At 39.1% G+C, this 17,393-nt stretch overlaps 1 protein-coding gene across 1 annotated transcript in view; it reads left to right on the forward strand.

Moving 5' to 3' along the window:
- The window catches only part of KCNQ1 (potassium voltage-gated channel subfamily Q member 1), a 321,556-nt gene that overhangs the window by 40,029 nt on the left and 264,134 nt on the right, over positions 1 to 17,393 (forward strand). The gene's annotated exons all lie outside the window — the stretch shown is intronic.

Below are 17,393 nucleotides of genomic sequence, written 5' to 3' on the forward strand. Positions count from 1 at the left end.
GATGTTGAGATTATATGTATATATCAGTGCTTTCTAGCTCTTCAGCCTCGTAGTATTAAAATATTTTAAAATCATCCCCCACTACCAAAGTAGGAAATAGGTTTTCAATAATTTATAAATTATTTTTTCAATAATTTCGGAGTGTTTTAAAAACGTTAATACTTCTTCATAACAATAAGAGAACTGAAGATGCCATCGGGGAAGTCTGTGCTCCTATCGATGTTCCAGCTGTAGACAAAAAGCTCACAATTAGCTCTTGAATATTTCTCTGCTTGTCACCACACCTCACAGGGCAAAGAAACTTGATGAAAGCTATACCTAGGTGCAGTTGTAATGGGAGAATAGGAGAGAATTGGGCTTTTGTTATTTTGTTAGCTTCCAGAAGGCAGTGAAAACTCTTTAAATTAGCTTGCGTTTATTTTATTGTTTTTCACTAGATGGTGCTGTTGGAGGGGTTTAACTGCAGTTACTTGTTGGCATCTGCCCAGCGAGAGCTGAGTCTGAGCCAAGACACTGTAAGGATCATCATTTTGAAGGGTATATGCATACTTGGCCTATTTAAAATAGTGATGCGGGAGAGCTTTTGCCATGACTCATAAAGAGAATGTGGTGTATCTGTGAAAAAATTGATTTTGAGACTACAATATTTAAACTATGGAAAAAAAGTAATTCAGAGATATATGTTCCCAGAGAGGCCATATTTTTCTTTTATTTTCATAAGCAAGGATTTTATGGTGCCAGAACACAGCAGAATGCTGTTATCTCAGCATGATCTAAGAAAATCCAAGTGCCTGATCCAAGGGGATTAAATATTCTGCTGAACGAAGGGATATTTAGTCTGCCTGAAAATGCTATTTTTGTGAAGGAATCTCATTTCAATATTGATTCAAAAAAGAAAAAAAAAAGGGGGGGGGGGGGGGGGGTGACTGTTTTAGTGCTGAAATTATAAGTACTTTCCAGCTTCTTGTTTGGAGTTCCTTTCCTACTTCAGTGTACTTCTTACTTGAAGAGATTAAGCATTTTTTCAATATTAAAAATGGCTTCAGAAGAAAAAAAAGGCAATATCTTCAGTGGTTAATATTTGTGTTATCAGCAGTGAAGGAATTTCCACAGTTGTTAGAAAATGGCACAGAACTGAGGCGTATAAGATCCAGGTTTTATTTCTTGCTTCAGTATAAGCTTTTGTTTGAAGATGAGTCTTGGCTTTTTTTTTTTTTTTTTTTTTTTTTACACTGGGTTGTTTTATGGGCCTTGAAAAACACCAACAGCTTTTGATTCTGAAGATCTCACAGAGATCAAATGGTTCAGCGTGGTTCTAGCATTTTTTTTTTTTTTCTGATTATCTTCATTGTTCATGAAGCCAAGACAGAAATTTGTAATCTGAGCGTTGATAGTTGTTCTCATTTTCATTGCTCTGAAAAATTAAGTGAGAGTAGTGTTTGTAAAGGATTTCCCCGTGCTGTGCATTGCAGACTGCAGTCGAAGATGTAGGCAGTCTCTCTGAAGAGCACTCTACTTCAGAAAATAAAAGACTTGGCAGCCTCAGAAGCACTCCCTGGCCTGACCTAGAACAAGGTCGACTGATATAGCAGATGTGCATATGATGAGCTCCTTCCTTCAGACTTTTGCTTTAGTAGGACTTGCAAATAGACTTGTCCAGAGAATCACCACCTTTCTATCACTCAACTGATAGCTGAACTTTGAGAATCCAACTTTCATTTGAAATTGCCTTCTGTGCATTTTTTGTTAGCCAAATGTGAGTGGCTTGAAGACTTAAGAAAGAATAGACATGGAAATCACCCTTTCCCCATTTTTATTAGGTCCTAGTAGTTGGAACAAGGAGCTTTCTCTGAACACAGGTATTACTTGCAGCTCTGTTTGTGCCTGAGCCTCCTGGTGGATGATGCAAGTGTTTTGTTGCATGATTGCAGTTGTTTAGCCCTGCAAGCAGCTAAACAGTGCAAGGCCTTTTGCTTACTCCTCTGTTCCCAGTGGGATGGGGAGAGAATTATGGAAAAAATTGTAGAATTCATAGGTTGAGGTATTAATTCATAGGTTGAATAGAATTCATAGGTTGAGATACTATTAACCAAGCCAGAAAAAGGGAGAGAGATAATAATGTATATGTATATTATCAAAACAGGTGATGCACAGATCAGTTGCTCACCAGCTGCCAACTGATGCCCAGCCAGTCCCTGAGCAGCAGTAACACCCCTCAGCCAACTCCCCTCACTTTTATATCTTTATTTTTTCCACGTGATTTTGTATGGCATGGAATATCCCTTTGGTCAGTTTAGGTCAGCTGTCCCCTCCCAGCTCCTTGTGTTTCCACCCAGTCCTCGTGGTGGCTGGACAGCACACAAGGATGAAAAACTGAAGTGTCCTTGGCTGTAGATAGCACTGCTTGGCAACAGCTAAAACATTAGTGTGTTATCAACACTGTTTTTCTCCTAAAGCTAAAACATAGCATCATACCAGACACTGTGAAGAAAATCAACTCTGTCCCAGATGAAACCAGAGCAACAACCAACTGTATTGGTTTGGATTGCTACCTGTGGAAACTTCTTCAATTCTTCCTGCTGTTCACAAAGCTATCCCTTGTTAATTCCCTTGGTCTGCGCAGGAAAGTTGTAGATTTTATGTAAATGACATGTTAAAGGGATTTAATTAATTTGCTTTGGAAGGTTGTGACAACTTTTTAGTTGAATTTAAGTACAGCTTTATGTCCATCTTGAGCAAGGGATCCAAATCAGAGTGCTTGTAAAGTGGAAACGAGATAGTCTGCTAAATAGCTGAGCCAATATAGTGAGATGAGCTTTAAAGAAAAAGAAAAGAAAAAAAAAAAGGAAAAGAAAGCTGGTGAGTATTGCTTGGTGTGGCTGAAGTCTGAGCAGAATAAGAATGGCAGGAGAGAATGAAGAAGAAATATGAAAGAAGAGTGTGCTAAAACCAGCAAAGTAAGGATGAAGAGTTCTTCCTTTTAGATATGTTGCCAGTCTAAGCTCTTAACGGTTGTAGAGGGGAGGCATAGTTTTCCCTTTAAAATCTGTAGAGGGCAGCATTGGACCGTGCTGTGTCCCATTTGGAGTGGCTGGGGTCAGTTGGATGGTGTCCTGAGGTAGGTAAAAATATCCTTTGGAAGGATTGAACTATTAATAAAGAGATGGCTTTTCACATGGATTTGGGGAACTTTATATGAGTAATAAAAAAATATGTATCTACTGGGAGATAGGGCTTGAAGAGAAGGGCTGTGTAAATGTTGCTGCCAGAGACAACTCTCACCACTTTGTGGCTGTAGCCACAAAGTTCATGTTGTTTGGCCTACCTGATTTCTCATCACGTGGATGGCTGTAAGGAACAATTAAAGCTTTCAGTGAGATGAATTGGGTGTATTTGTATGGAGGAGAACGAAATAGATACTGAATTTCTAAACCTACTGAAAGATTTCCAATATGATTGCATCCTTCCAGCTATGCTCTTGCCATCACCTTAAATGTTTCCTTTTCAGCGGTGAAAAAATCATTTGGCTAAACTTTGATAGTGTTAACACTGAAAATTGATTTTAAGATCTATATAAGATCATGGTATTGTTTAAACTGGAAGGGACCTTTAAAAGTCATCTCGTCAAACTCCCCTGCAATGAACAGGGATACCTGCACTAGATCAGGTGCTCAGAGCTCTGTCCAGCCTCACCTTGGGTGTTTTTAGGAGCAGGGTATTTACCACCTCTCTAGGCAACATGTGCCTGTGCTTCACTACCCCTATCATAAACCACTGTTTTTCTTATATCCAATCTAAATCTCCACCCTTCTAGTTTTTAATCATTTTCCTTTGTTCTTTTGACATAGACGATGCTGAAAAATATGTCCCCCTCTTTCTTACAGAACTCCCTTTAGATACCAAATGGCCACTATCAGGCGTCCCTTGAACCTTCTCTCCTCCATCTTGAACAGCCCCAGCTCTCTCATGCTGTCCTTGTAAGAGAAATGTTCCATCCCTTGGATCATTTTTATGGCCTTCCTCTGGATGTACTCCAACAGGTTCACATTTCTCCTCTACTGAGGACTCCATATCTGGATGCAGTACTCCAGGAGAGGTCTCTCTGGAGTAGAGGGGCAGGATCACCTCCCCTGCCCTGCTGATGGCACTTCTTTTTGATGCAGCACAGGTTGTGGTTGGCTTTCTGGGCTGCAAGGGCATGTTGCTTGCTCATATCCAGCTTTCCATCTACCAGTACCCTCAAGTTTTTTGTTTTGTTTTGTTTTTTGGCAAGGCTGTGCTTAGTCCTTTTGTCCTCCAGCTTGTATTGATAACGGAGGTTGACACAACTTGGGTACAAGACCTTGACCTTGACTTTGTTTAACCTTATTAGGTTCTTCTGGGACATTTCTCACTGCTTAAGTTGGTCTAGGTCTTTTTGGATGGCACCCTGTCCTTCAGGTGCACTGGCTGCACAGCTTGGAGTCACCTGCAAACGTACTGACTGCATCCCTATATTGTATGGTGTGAGTAAGCAGTAATTTACAGAGAAGAAAAGTCTTCTGGTACATGACTGCAATATACATAGATTTGAATTCAAATTATAGTCTGCTACACTGGAGCTTACATTTGATAAGGATAGGTTTGGATGCAGAAACGTAGTTATTTTCATTTCTGCCTTTTGTAAGAAATATGGAAAAAAAATCTCTTTTCTTGGCCTTCTGTACCTGGAGTTTTTTGTGATGGTGCATCAGAACAGTAACTTAAGAGTAAAGCCTGCCTGTAAGTGACTATGAGTGAAGGAATCAGAATTTGACATTTATCTGCCTAACACACTGGAATGAGATGGCTATGACATACCAGGCATTTCGTGGGACTCAAACTCTGAACTTGGGAGTCAAACTCTGAAAAGTGTGACCCTCCTCAAGCTTGCCCTGGAGCTGGTGACAGATTGCAGGCTGGAACAAAGCAATGGTGATAGATTGGAGCCATCTGCTGGCGGCTTGGTGGCCTGTGTTGTTCCCACGTGGTGGCCTCCCAGCCCGGCAGCATAGGATTACTGGCCAAAGTATGAAATGAACCCAGTGCCAAATTATCACTTTACTCTGAGTAAGTCATCTCAGCTTTTCATATGTCATCTACAGTAGCCAAACGGTCATCAGAAAATAGTGCTTTTGTATTGTGTGTAGCATGTTGAAAAACAGGGCGATGCGTATTCCAGAGTTGTTAGCATTTCAACTGTTCCTCAAGAGCTCGTGTTTACATTCATAAGTCAAATCAAATACCAGTGTTCTGTTTATTTATTTATTTATTTTTAAGTACAGCTGCCCTCCAGTGAATTCTGTTCAAAACCTGTTTTACTCACTGTTAAATATTGCATTTGCTTTTGTCAAGCTTTCTACATGAGAGTTAAAGTTTGTCTAAGCCTTTCTGGGGTGTAAAGCCACGTCAAGCTCTGAGCGTCAGTTTGGTAACTCTAGAAGGAACATGATAGATGTTTTTCTTGAAATTATGCACATTTAATATTTTAAAGACACATTTGTGCTTCAGCAAACAAGAAGATGAATGCACATTCCATCTTGAGGGGAAAAAAAGATAAAAATGAAAGCTGTGAAATGCTGGTGCATAGTAGAGCCAAGCAGTGAAAAGAAAGATTTTTAAATTTAGGATTTATCTGGATTAGTGTGTAATGTTTGCAGTGACAGGTGTTTCCTTTATGCCTTGCCCAAATGTCTGGAAAGTAGTTTGTCATTAAGTGCTACATTCAGTGTGTATCTCAATTTCAGTATAACTGGAGGGTCTATGGCTTTGTTAGGTCCTTGTATTCACATCTGACCTCAGCCAGCTGGAGTCTATTGTTTTAAGCGTAATGTAACAGCTGACATAACATAACGGATATCAAGCTGAAAAGCTGAAGCAGTGCAGTGAACTGATGCAAAGGGAGGGGAAAGGGAGATGTTGGGAGGGAGGGAGAAGGGCAAAACTAGCTTCATGATTCAAAGTGGAAGCTTGCTGGCTTGTTTTCCCTGGGGGAATTAGCTAGAAAATAATGGGATGAGTCTGTTGAAGTTCTATTAGCAATTGATTACATATGATAGACTACTGAGACAGGTTTGAATTTGCCAGCTGTCACTAGCTGGTGGTTCTTGAATTGCTTTAAGTGGCCCTCGCTAGGCAAAACTGGAACAAACTCTGCAGGTGTGGTGTAATTGGAGTGCGGGGCAGCAGTGTGTACCAATGTCTTGTGAGAAAGGAGGGTCCTGGGGTAGGGAGAGAGAAAAAAGCTTAAACAAATGGAATGCATTAGGAATTTTATTTTTAACACTGGATTATTTGGCTTCAATTAACTGGCTCAAAAAAGATTTCTGTGAAATCCTTTTCTAAAAACATTCCCACTTCTGAATTTGGTAGTAAGGTGCATCAGCGCTGACCACTAACCAGCCGTGGAAGGAGAATGAATGAATGATGGTTCTGTTAGAAACTTACCACAGCCGTGGAAAAAAAAGTGACAAGTACCTGCCTGTCCACAGAAAGAGAACAAGAAGGTATAGAGTTCACCCTGTTATTTCTTTATATAGGTATATGAGAAGCATCAAAACCTATTTCTATTTTTAGCAGTGATTGAAAAAATTCTTCTGGCTGAATTTCATTTGTATAGAGTACAGCCTCTGGCAGCTCCACCCTAATGAGTGTTTATTCCATGTTTTTAGGTGGAGGAAGAAAAAGTCAAGACTGTGCTGTTTTTTTAAATGTATATGGGTATAGGCAACCAAACTAGGTCCTACATTTGTAAGTGAAGTTTTTATGGCTTGAGGCTTGCAGTTATGCAGTGTGTTTAACTCTGTGTATATGAGTAGTCATAATGACTTCAGCGGAGCTTCCTGTGTGCGTAAATATTAACAAGATCAGGGCGTATTAGGAAAGGTTTCATGAACAGTGTCTGCTTGTACTTAGGGATAACCTAGGAAGCACAGGAGTTTGATTTATAGTAGCTGTAAGCTGTATTTACACACATTTAATGTTTTAAATTTATTTTTATTTCATTTATTTTGACAGTATTAAAAAATATCATAGTGACTGAAGCATCAGCTCAGTTAGACTTGTCTTGCACAAAGAATTTCTAGGATTGTTCTTGCTATAACGTGAAGCCCAGTCCTGTTTTCTCTCTTATCAGAAAGGAGTTATGAAAAGAGTTGATGGGAGCTGTTGATTCAATAGCTAGTAATACATAACATGGGCATTTGCACTGTAGCGTGGCTTATAAAATGAATGAATCCTGTAGTAAAGCTTAGAACTTGGCATTCATACAGAGCTGCTGGAGAAGCCTTGAAAGTTCAGCACCACCCAGGTATGCCAGCACCCTGATTTTTGGGGATCTGTGCCTTGATGTATTGTTTACAGCAGGTTATTTCTGCCTAAGTCGTTGAACATCAGCGTATTTTCAAGGTGATGGGAATTGCTATTAGCTCTCAGAATGAGCAGGACTTCAAAGAACTTAAGAAAATAAACAAAATGCCTGCTCTCTCACACTGTCTGTGAAAGCAAGCTATGTACTTCCTCACTTTGATGGCTTCCCGTAAGTTAATGACATTGGGGCTGTCTAATGTGTGCTGAAATACGCACAGTATGTCTAACAGCTGTCAGTGGATCCATGTGATGTTTGGATTTTCAGGTGGGCCTAATTAGTATTTAACTGAGAAAAGCCACTGGTTCCAGAAGCTATAGACAGCTGTGGATACACAGTAGCTATGATAGCTTGCTGTTCAGGTAGCAAGCGTCAGCAGTACCTTTTCTAACAGATAACAGCAGCACTAAAATAGAGAAAAAGATGCTTTAATGTAGCTTTGAGCTAAGAAACTCAGGAAGTGAAGATTGAAGGTCTCCAGGCCTTTGTTTTTGCTTTTGTTGTTTCTTTGTTGAGTTGTTTCCTTGTTTCCATGTATGTCCTCATTTAAAATCTGTTTTCAGACTCCCTTCCCCTCCTTTTTTTCACTCCAGTATATCTTTAACATCCTTATTAAGGTACCTTTCAGAAAACCTCTTTCTTGTTGTTTGTCAGCTTGACAGGATGTGTGCTTACACTTGGAATGCATGCCTAAGAAATTGATTTACTCATCATTTATCCCTCTGCAGCCATTCCCCTTATAAAGATGAAAAAGGACATCTGCTCTGGAGGCTGGTTTTGTGGCAACATTGCAGAACAGTTTTAAATCAGAATAGATATGCACAGTGACTGGCCTCCATCTGTCCTGCAGGCAGGGATCTTGATGCCTACCTTCTAGGAGCTGTTCCAAGTCACTGATTTAGTATATGAAACTTGAATTGAGTTATACTTAGTGACTGGGGCAGGGGAAAATGAAAGAGAGAAAATTAAACATTTACCAATTTCACTTCTGTAATGCCTTACCAACATGAACATACTTGACCTTGCAGCATTCTTGGGAGGTGAGTATTAGCAGTTCTATGAGTAAAATTGAGTGACCCCTTGCTTTTCCACCATAGCTTGGCTGTGTGAGATGAAACCATTGGAGAACTTGGGCTGCACTTTCAAGACTGGTTGTCAGCCTGTATTAGCTGGCACTGCCACCGTAAGAAATGGTCCTGCTGCTCCATTCCTTGTGCCAACACAAGCATTTATGCAGCTAGTGCAGCTATGTTGTAAACTGCCTTGGAGAACCCGTACGTGTTCAAACTAACCTTTTTTTTGGCCAGATGAGATTGCTTCTTTTGGCAGCAAAGCTGGCTTAATGTTTGTGGAACTACAGTGTAAGATTTCATAGCTTTTGATAGTTAAAAGTGTGATGGAAACTTTATCTGCAACACAATTTACAAGGAGACTTGTGCTCTATTCTTCAGAGAAAATATATTATTTACATTACACTCCTTTCAAAGGGCCCTGCCTGCAAGATTAAGTATTGCACCTAGCAGAGTGCCAACACGCTCTAAAAGATAGTTCTTACCTTTATAAGACTTGCAGTCTAAACAGGCAAAGTGGTGAAAAGGTGAGCGGAAGGAAGCATGAATAGCCTCTGAAGGAAGCATGAATAGCCTCTTGCACAACCGGGCACTGAAGCAGAGAGAGAATAACCTTACCCAAGCCCCAGTTAGAGTCTGCTCTGAGTGCTCAGAATCCATGATGGGCCTCAGCAATCATTACACTGAAAACAACAACAAAAAAAAGACATTTAAAATTTCTTGTCTTATTTCTTAACTTAGAGCTTGTTTCTGTGAAAGCTTTTTCAATATGACAGTTGAGATTTTGACCCTTGTTTCACATGCTTGGCTCTGTGCCTTTCTTGTACTGATTTGACTAAATAGTTTAGTAGTGTTTTATGTTCTTTGTATCTGTTTTGCAGGACAGCAGGATATCGGCCTTGAATGCTGATTGAGACTGACTTGATTGAAATTAGTTTTATCCTATAGGTTTAGGCATGTCTACTGTAATCTAGAGTCAGTTATTGAACTGAATTGGCAGCCTGGCTGTGTCTGCAAACAAAAGCTGCTTTGTTCAGACTCATCTAGGACAGCTAGGGAAGTAGGTAGGGTTGCATAAGCATGTCTGTCTCTAAGCTGCTCTTGAGCAGCAATCATCTGCTAGCTCTTCCCTACTGCCCCTCAATGGGCTTTAACTTTGCCCAGAATTGGATTGCTCTGCATTTGCTCTCATAGTGCTGCAGTATCTAGTTGACCCAGAAGGCTTTGCTTAACATCAGAGATGATTAAAACAAGTTTAATTTTGTTAAGGAGAGGGCTATGAGCACTTTAATAACTGGTTACCACCGTTCAGCTTTGTGGGTGGTTATCTCCAGGATGAGAGGTGTAGTCAAGAGGAGTTGGGTGTGGTAATTAATATCTTCCATCTCTCTTACTGTCTTTGAAGTGACTATGAGCACATGGTTGCATGCGTCAATGTAGCCTAGTCCTGAGGGGTATAATTGAACTATTATGTCATCGTTACTATTAATACAATAACTGGAATATTTGAGTTTGAATTACTGTAACTATTTTGATAAAGGGGGGAAAAAAAAAAAGCAAAACCAAGCCAGAACACCACACATTTCTACCCAGAACAGTGGTAGGCTAGACCTGAGATAACAACATGCCTTAATAACCCCTTGTATGCTCAAATAAAAAGCCACTTGGACCCAAGTGCATTTTTCAGTCATTACAACATATATTTTCATGCTGAAAAACTTTTACATGTTAGGATCTGGTTCATTAGTGGAACCTTTAAGTACATTGAATCATATATCTTTTTAAGGCAAGCAGACTTTAAAGGGGTGTAAAGAAAAAGTTCTTCCTTTACTCCAAATTCTGAACCAGAAGTGGAATAAGTTCCTATCTCATCTACAAGGAAAAATTTAAGAAAAATAGGACAGTGACTACTACAATACTGACTGCATTGTAGACAGTGTTAAACTTGCTACTAATACATACTCATAAATGCTTCTGTGATACAGTAGTATAGAAATAGATCTAGGATCTTATAGACCTTGAAAACAGAACATGGTTTGCAGCTGTAATCAAAGTGAGTAAGTTTGTAAACAAAACACTATTATGTTACTTTGATAGGAATTCTTATAAACCTAGGAAAATATTAAAATACTGAAAAATTGTTTTCAAGTAGAATAGCGGTTGCATGAAACTCCCTTGTTTTTTCTGTATCTGTGTAAATGTATACATCAGGTTAATGGCTGGTGAGAAGCAGAGGTGAAGAAGCTCAGCTGTGCTTCTTCAAGTGGCACAGAAATGTACATGGTCACCCTTCTGCCAAGAGGAGAATCCCCAAAGAAATATGCTTTTTCAAGGTTAACAAGCTGCAGTTCTGAAGTGTGAGTGAGGCTGTTAAGAGAAAGCTTTTTGAAGTGCTTATTCTGGTTTTGAAAAAGAACCACACTTTGGTCCCACAGTGTTTGGATACAAGGGAATGTTTCAGATGGTTTTGTTTGTTTCATGGCTTATGTGGAGAGAGAGAGATTTCTAAAACCAAATCCTGTCTTCATAGATATGTAATAACTGTGATCTGTATCTAACTTGCTAATTTACTCTGATCTTGTAGCTGCAATTAGCTCGTGTTTGAAAAGGTGAGACTAGCATTTGTAAAGGCATAGACAGGGTAAGGCCTTTTCTTTTGAATCCCTTTTCACTGTGATGCTACTTGTGCGTTTTGGTGAGGAGAGGGAAAAAATACTAATTCAAATACATATCTCCTGGGATTTACAATCTCTGCTAAGTCAGACAACTGGATTTTAATGTCTTAATATGAGAAATCTTCAGCGCAATAATTCTGCATGTTTCCTGCAAATGTATATATCAAGGCTATTTGCATCTGGTATAGAGTGGTGTGGAAAGTAGCAGGTGAGAAGTGGGAGGCAGTGCTGGCTTGTTCCTCTTTAGGCATAGAATGGTGTAGAAATGCAGGAGAGGGAGAGCATTGTGAATAGTGAGCAATAGTACAGGCAGTAGAAATGTTTCTTTCCGATGAGCATTACCTCAGTCAGAGTTGTCTGTTCTTGTCAACAGTTCTTTCTCTTTGCTCTATTTCTTGACGAAGTATCTAACAGGTATGTCTTTTAAGGAGTTGTTGAGATGAAGCTTTTTGCTTACAAAAACTTATTGCTGTAGAGAGGTGGGGCAAAGTTATGGATACTGTCAGCTAAAGTTTTAGGCAAAGATGCAAGATGTGGTAGAAGAAATCCAAACTGGCTTGGATTAGGATAGAAGTGTATGATCTTGACATCCCCATTCTGTCACTCTCAGAAAAGTGACTTCTTGAGTATTGAAATTCCTTAGTGAACTGCAGATGTCATTCATTGTAGAACTGCATCTTCTGTCATTCCTTCTCTTACCTGGAACTTGCCAGCTGAAGCAGTTCACAAGGCCAGTGGAGACCAAACATGCAAAAAGCCAAAGGCAGTTCAAATGTGGAGGGCTTCTGCCTTTTTAGAATTGTATGCAACTTGCACTGCCTTTCTGGATGTTTATTTAGGTTTTCCCATGCGGTATTAGTTTGCTTGTGTTGTGTCACTTGCCTGCTGTCTACAACAGGACAGAGACGACTCTTGTATGCTTTTGGTGCAGTGGCAGGGAGCATCCTTTTCTTCAATTCAGGCTTCCTTGATCTGTGCTGCCCACAACCTACAGCATTCTGTGTTTCAAGGCCAGTAGAGAGACATTGGCTGGAACCAGTGCTGCATATAGATATTGTTGATTAAAAGCTGGAACAAAGTCAGCATAAAAAAGGCAGTTAATGAAGCATGTCAGCTTTTTTGAATTAAAATGTCCTTTAATCACTTTTATATAAATACTAGTTCCAGCCTCTATCCCAAGAGGCTTCCAAAGAAAAAGAATTGGGAACTTTTGAAAACAAAAAAAGAAAGCAAAACTAGTGTGGGGCATTCTTTGGAAACACAGGGCTGGAAACAAACAGTAAAATCTTGGAAACTATTTTTTGTCTTCTCATTTTGTTTTATTTCCCGGGAAGATAGTGTCCATGTGATGTGGGACTAGAAGGAAAAACAATGGCATCTGACTGACCAGCATAGCGGAAGTGATATACAGAACAAAGAAGGCTTTTTATTTGTAATCTAAGTTTTTTTCCATCACCTCAGCTCATAACACAGGAAATCAATAATTTTCAGTTGCTTTGGTAAAGTATCAAGCAATCCTTTTAGCAAACGGGCATACTGTAATGTCACTGGGTGCAAGGCTAAAGTTTCAAAGCAGTGTGTGTTTTACTTTGATTTATTTATTGTCAGTATCCCCTCAGGCCTTTGTTTGAATTAGGAGACATTGTGGGCAGCCAGAAATTGAACTTTATGTAATACAATCTATCTGTCACTTAGTATCAATTCCCTAACAATGATGCTAACACATTCAGACTTTAGCATCTGGACCTCGCACTTGAGTTTTCAGCCACTAGGTAGGGTCTAATGTTTCAATGCTTCCATGTAGTTTCTTCCCAGCTATTTCCCATCTGTGTATGACTGTCCCATTTCCCTAGGGGTCAGTCACCAGTGCTGCTGATGTCACCAGATAAGCTTTTTCCCAAGAGAATTTTGTTTTAATTGTTTCACTTGTTAAACCTCACTAGATTGTTGGATTCATTGTTCCATCTTCAAAAGCCAGAAAACACGCAGTAAAGCAGAAGGTTGTGGGATTATGATTGAGCATGTCTCAGAGATCAGCATACAGCTTCTTATCTTGTGGGGCAATTCTAAAGCAGTGTGCTTCAGTCTACTTTAGTGCTTTAGATATTGAAGGCTAATGCTTCCATGGAGCTGGGAGGTAAGGGCAGGAAAGATTTAAACCTTATCTAAGAGTACATATGTGGGTTCTCAAGCTGTCTGACAAAGTTGGTTCTTATTTAAAAAAAGCAAGCAAACAAAAGAAAACCACCACCACCACCAAAACAAATCTGTATTAGTTAATGTACTGAACACATTTAAAATGTGCAGCCTGCCTCTATGGCAGCCAGGCTTTTCTGGGAATATTTCCTTCCCCTCCCTTCCTCGTTTCCCATCTCTATGCATTGCTGGGGGGTTCTCATCATGCCTTTCCACCACTCCGGGATTATTTATTAGCCATTATTTATTTAGTTTATTTAGTTGTTCCATGCTTTCCTATCTGGGAAGACCTTGGAAGAAAGTAGGCAAGCCCATCCTTGAGAGAGGCAGAAAAAATGACGTACCTCTACCTTCTGTGTCCTGCAAGCTTCCTAGAATGTGCTTCTGTCAAAACTGCTGCTGTACCATAAGCTGTGTGCGCTGCTTGGGTGTTGGATACGAATGAAAGCACCTCAGTGCTTTCAGCCCTACTATATTTGAGACTTAAGTATTGAAGAATAAAAGCAGTAGGTGGACTGGACTTGAGAGGCTTTTCTCCAAAGCTGATCTCTGTTCTAGCAGGTAGCAAAGTACCTGCTAACAGTAATGACAGAGTTCTGAACTGCCTGATCAATAGGTTGTTTCTTCTCATAAGCTTTCCCTCTCTTTTCCTCTGTGAATAAGCTTCTTTGGTATTAATTCACAAGACAGAAAACTCAACAGAGGCAGCCTGGAGCGGTACCTCTTTAGTCTCCTGAGCAAGTAGAAGGGAGGGAATGAAACTTCCCTCAAAACATCAGGCTGTGCTGAGCTACACTGGTACATTCACCCCCAAGGGAGGATGACTGACTCCTGGGGTGCAGCCAGATCAAAAGGAAGGTACAGAGAAACGGAAACGGTGGTGAGAAAGGATGCCAAAATGTTTAAAGTATAGCTGCTGCATCTATCAAGTGGTCTAGCTCCTGTTTGCAGAATAAATTTTATGAAAGATGCACTTATTTATGTTAGCCTGTGATGTCTGGGTCTAGACCAACAGGCTTATTTTAAGAAGTTGGGAAAGAAAAGGGAAAAAAAAGACCAAACTACTTTGCTTGCACTTTTTGCTTTAAGGTAATTTAGTCTAAAAAAAACTTTGAAGTAAAAATAAACAGTGTATTCTAAGTAGCTGAAGGCTTTTATTATGTTTGCAAAGTTCCTTGCTCTTAGTAGTCTGGTTTGAGATTTGTTTTTGTCTAGAAGAAACAAAAATATTTGTGAGTTTCCTTTTGACTCTTGGAATGCCGGGAGCCCTCTTCTGTGTGAAGTAGGACTATACAGATCATTACATTAGTGAGTGCAAAGGAGAGATGTGCAGTCATTTAGAATAGCTATGTTGAAACCTTTATTTCAGTGGCTGCTTCTGAGAATTATGGGTCATGTTTGCTTTCACTTCCTCTCCTGTGGTTCTGCTGTTAGGGCTCAAATTAGTAGGAGTCTCAATGTCAAGGCTGTTTTGAGGAGTCAGAACAGGTAACTACTACTGTAGGGTGAGAGCTACCCCTGATAATCTGTAGGCTTGTCACCAAGTGAAATTTAAAGCACCTTTCTGAGGACTGAAACCTTCAGTGGTCCTGCACTGGGAAATCTGTGTTCACCCGGTAAAATTTATTCAACTCTCAGAGACAAATTTATTATTTTCAGTGGCAACACTATAAAAACATGACAGACCTTGAAGTCAGATGAAAAGTGGCATTTTGCAGCTACATTTTGTTTTGATCTTCTGTCCCTCCCCGCTGCACCATTAATACTGGTGAAACTGAAAATGTATTTGCAAGTCCAAAACGTCAGTGGCTGCAGCACTGTTGTTAAGCTTTATTAGATACAAAGACTTGCTTGTAATATAAAATGCTGAATGTCAGATTTGGGGGACTTAAAATTCAGGTTTGGTGTTTACCTGTTGTATTTTTTTAGTGCCATTATAATAAAATTGCAGCCTTTTGTGAAGTTTTGGGCTTCATAGGCGTGTCACTGCTGTATGGTTTTGAGCAGCATTATTGAATATTGAAAAGAATTGTGAAGAACTGTACTCATATACATCTTTCTACACAGAAATATGTAATGTGTTTCCTGTTGCTTAGTGATAGGCAGTTAGTGTTAATTTTTCTCCTTTAGCTTAAATCACTGAGCAGAGAACAGACTTTGTATCTATGAAAACGCTTTGTTAAATCATCTGTAGTTCCTATTCTGCAATCTTCTGTATTGGTGTACCCTATAGGTTAGAAAGAACAATTAACAATAATTGAGTCCATTGACTGTAATAATTTATTGTTCAGCATTTCAAAATCAATGGCCATTACTAAATGAAAAATGATGATGATTTCTTATTGAGTATGCAATAAAGTGAGAAAACACCATGAAGTGTGAGAATGTGATAAACAGACATACATGTTAGATGTTTATATATATATATATCTCAACAAATTTGACCTCAGGACAGCAAGGGCATAATGAAGTCAGTGAAATCTACTGCAATGTGAAATAATTTTCTGGCTATCAAAATAATGAAGCAAAACTCTTAAGTCTGTTGAAATATCTCTTACAATAGCATCAGCTGTGCGTGAATTTCTTTACTGTGTTCTGAAATATCTCTAAGGAAAACTACTTAAATCCTGTTTTATCCACTGAACCTTTAAAAATGAAAAAAAAAAAAAACATGTAGGAAAAATTACTGTGTATGACAGTTTTGCTTGCTTATGTTGTTAGAGCTTGATTTTACTCTTTGAATAGAAGGTTATGTTTAAAAGCTACATTCTTCTGGCATCTGCCCAGGCTGTGATCTTCAGAACTCCTCAGTATAGACTAAAATAAGCAGCAGTAGTAGTAGTTAAACAAATAAGGCACAGTCAAAGCAAATGCTTTGATCTAGTATCGTTGACAAATGTGCTGTTATGGAACATTTTAAATAGCACATTTTATTTCTAGCTTGCTGTAGTGCATGGCATGTGATGAATAAAAACAGGTGGATTTTATAAGTTACATATCTATATGTTTTAGAAATTGGTAGGATTAATCAAAGATTAAAGTGGTGCAATGTGAGTGTCTTCTAGTAAGTGCAAGTAAAAACACATGTTTTGCAATAAATACATCAGTTACTTAGTCAAGCCATTAATTTAAGAAATAAACTTAAGAGAAATTGTGCTATCTAACCTCTCTGTGTATACTGAATCTGGCTGGTATGGAGATTTCAACTTTCAGTAGTGTTTTTATACTGACTTGAGCAGCTGTGCATTGCAACATACAGGAGGAAAGTACTTAATGGATGTGTGCACTAGAAGCATCATACTGTGAGTTCTTCTCTTTCTCAGTATCTGTGAGATGTTGTCATTCTGCTTAATGCTTCATTTGCGCTGATTTGAAAGTCTCATTTTGACAGAGGCGTAACTGATGATTTTAAACAGGGCCTTTGGTATCATTCAAACACGTTAAGTAGCTTTCTTATGCCAAAATTTTTAAGCAATGACTTGCTAGATACAAATCACTTGGTAGAATGGCACAGAAAGTGACAAGCTATCAGTAACAGCTTTTTGAATATATGATGACTGCTCCAAAAGTAATGCCTCTAATGCAGTGCTGTTACTTGAATCTATTAGAAATGACAGCCATGCAATGAGTGCTTTGGGAATTCTGTATTAATGTAGAGTTCCAATTCTTGCTTTTAAATAATCAGTGCTGACAAGTAGGATTTGAAAGTGAAATACTGGAAAAAACAACCCAGAAACCCCTTGAGCCATGGTCTATGATGCTGTTTCAGTAATTTCTGTTGTGTCTGATATCAACAGAAGCAAAAACACACTGTTCCCATAACAGAAGTGGTCAAGTTTTATGCTGCTGTTCTTGTTCGTAGTCCAGATCATTGTTTTTAACTTCTACTGGTCCCAGCCTAATCTACTATATACTAGAATGAGAACTTCATCACCTACTAAAGAGCTGACATGCACTCAGTTCTAACCCTGCTATTGCATCTTACAGAAAACCAGTCACAGTTCTCCTACAAAGCTCTTGCGTGTTGGTGTGGTTTTTTTAGTTCATTTTTCATAGTTTTCAGGAACC

This window comes from Coturnix japonica, chromosome 5, assembly GCF_001577835.2.
Source record: "Coturnix japonica isolate 7356 chromosome 5, Coturnix japonica 2.1, whole genome shotgun sequence".
Lineage (NCBI taxonomy): Eukaryota > Metazoa > Chordata > Aves > Galliformes > Phasianidae > Coturnix > Coturnix japonica.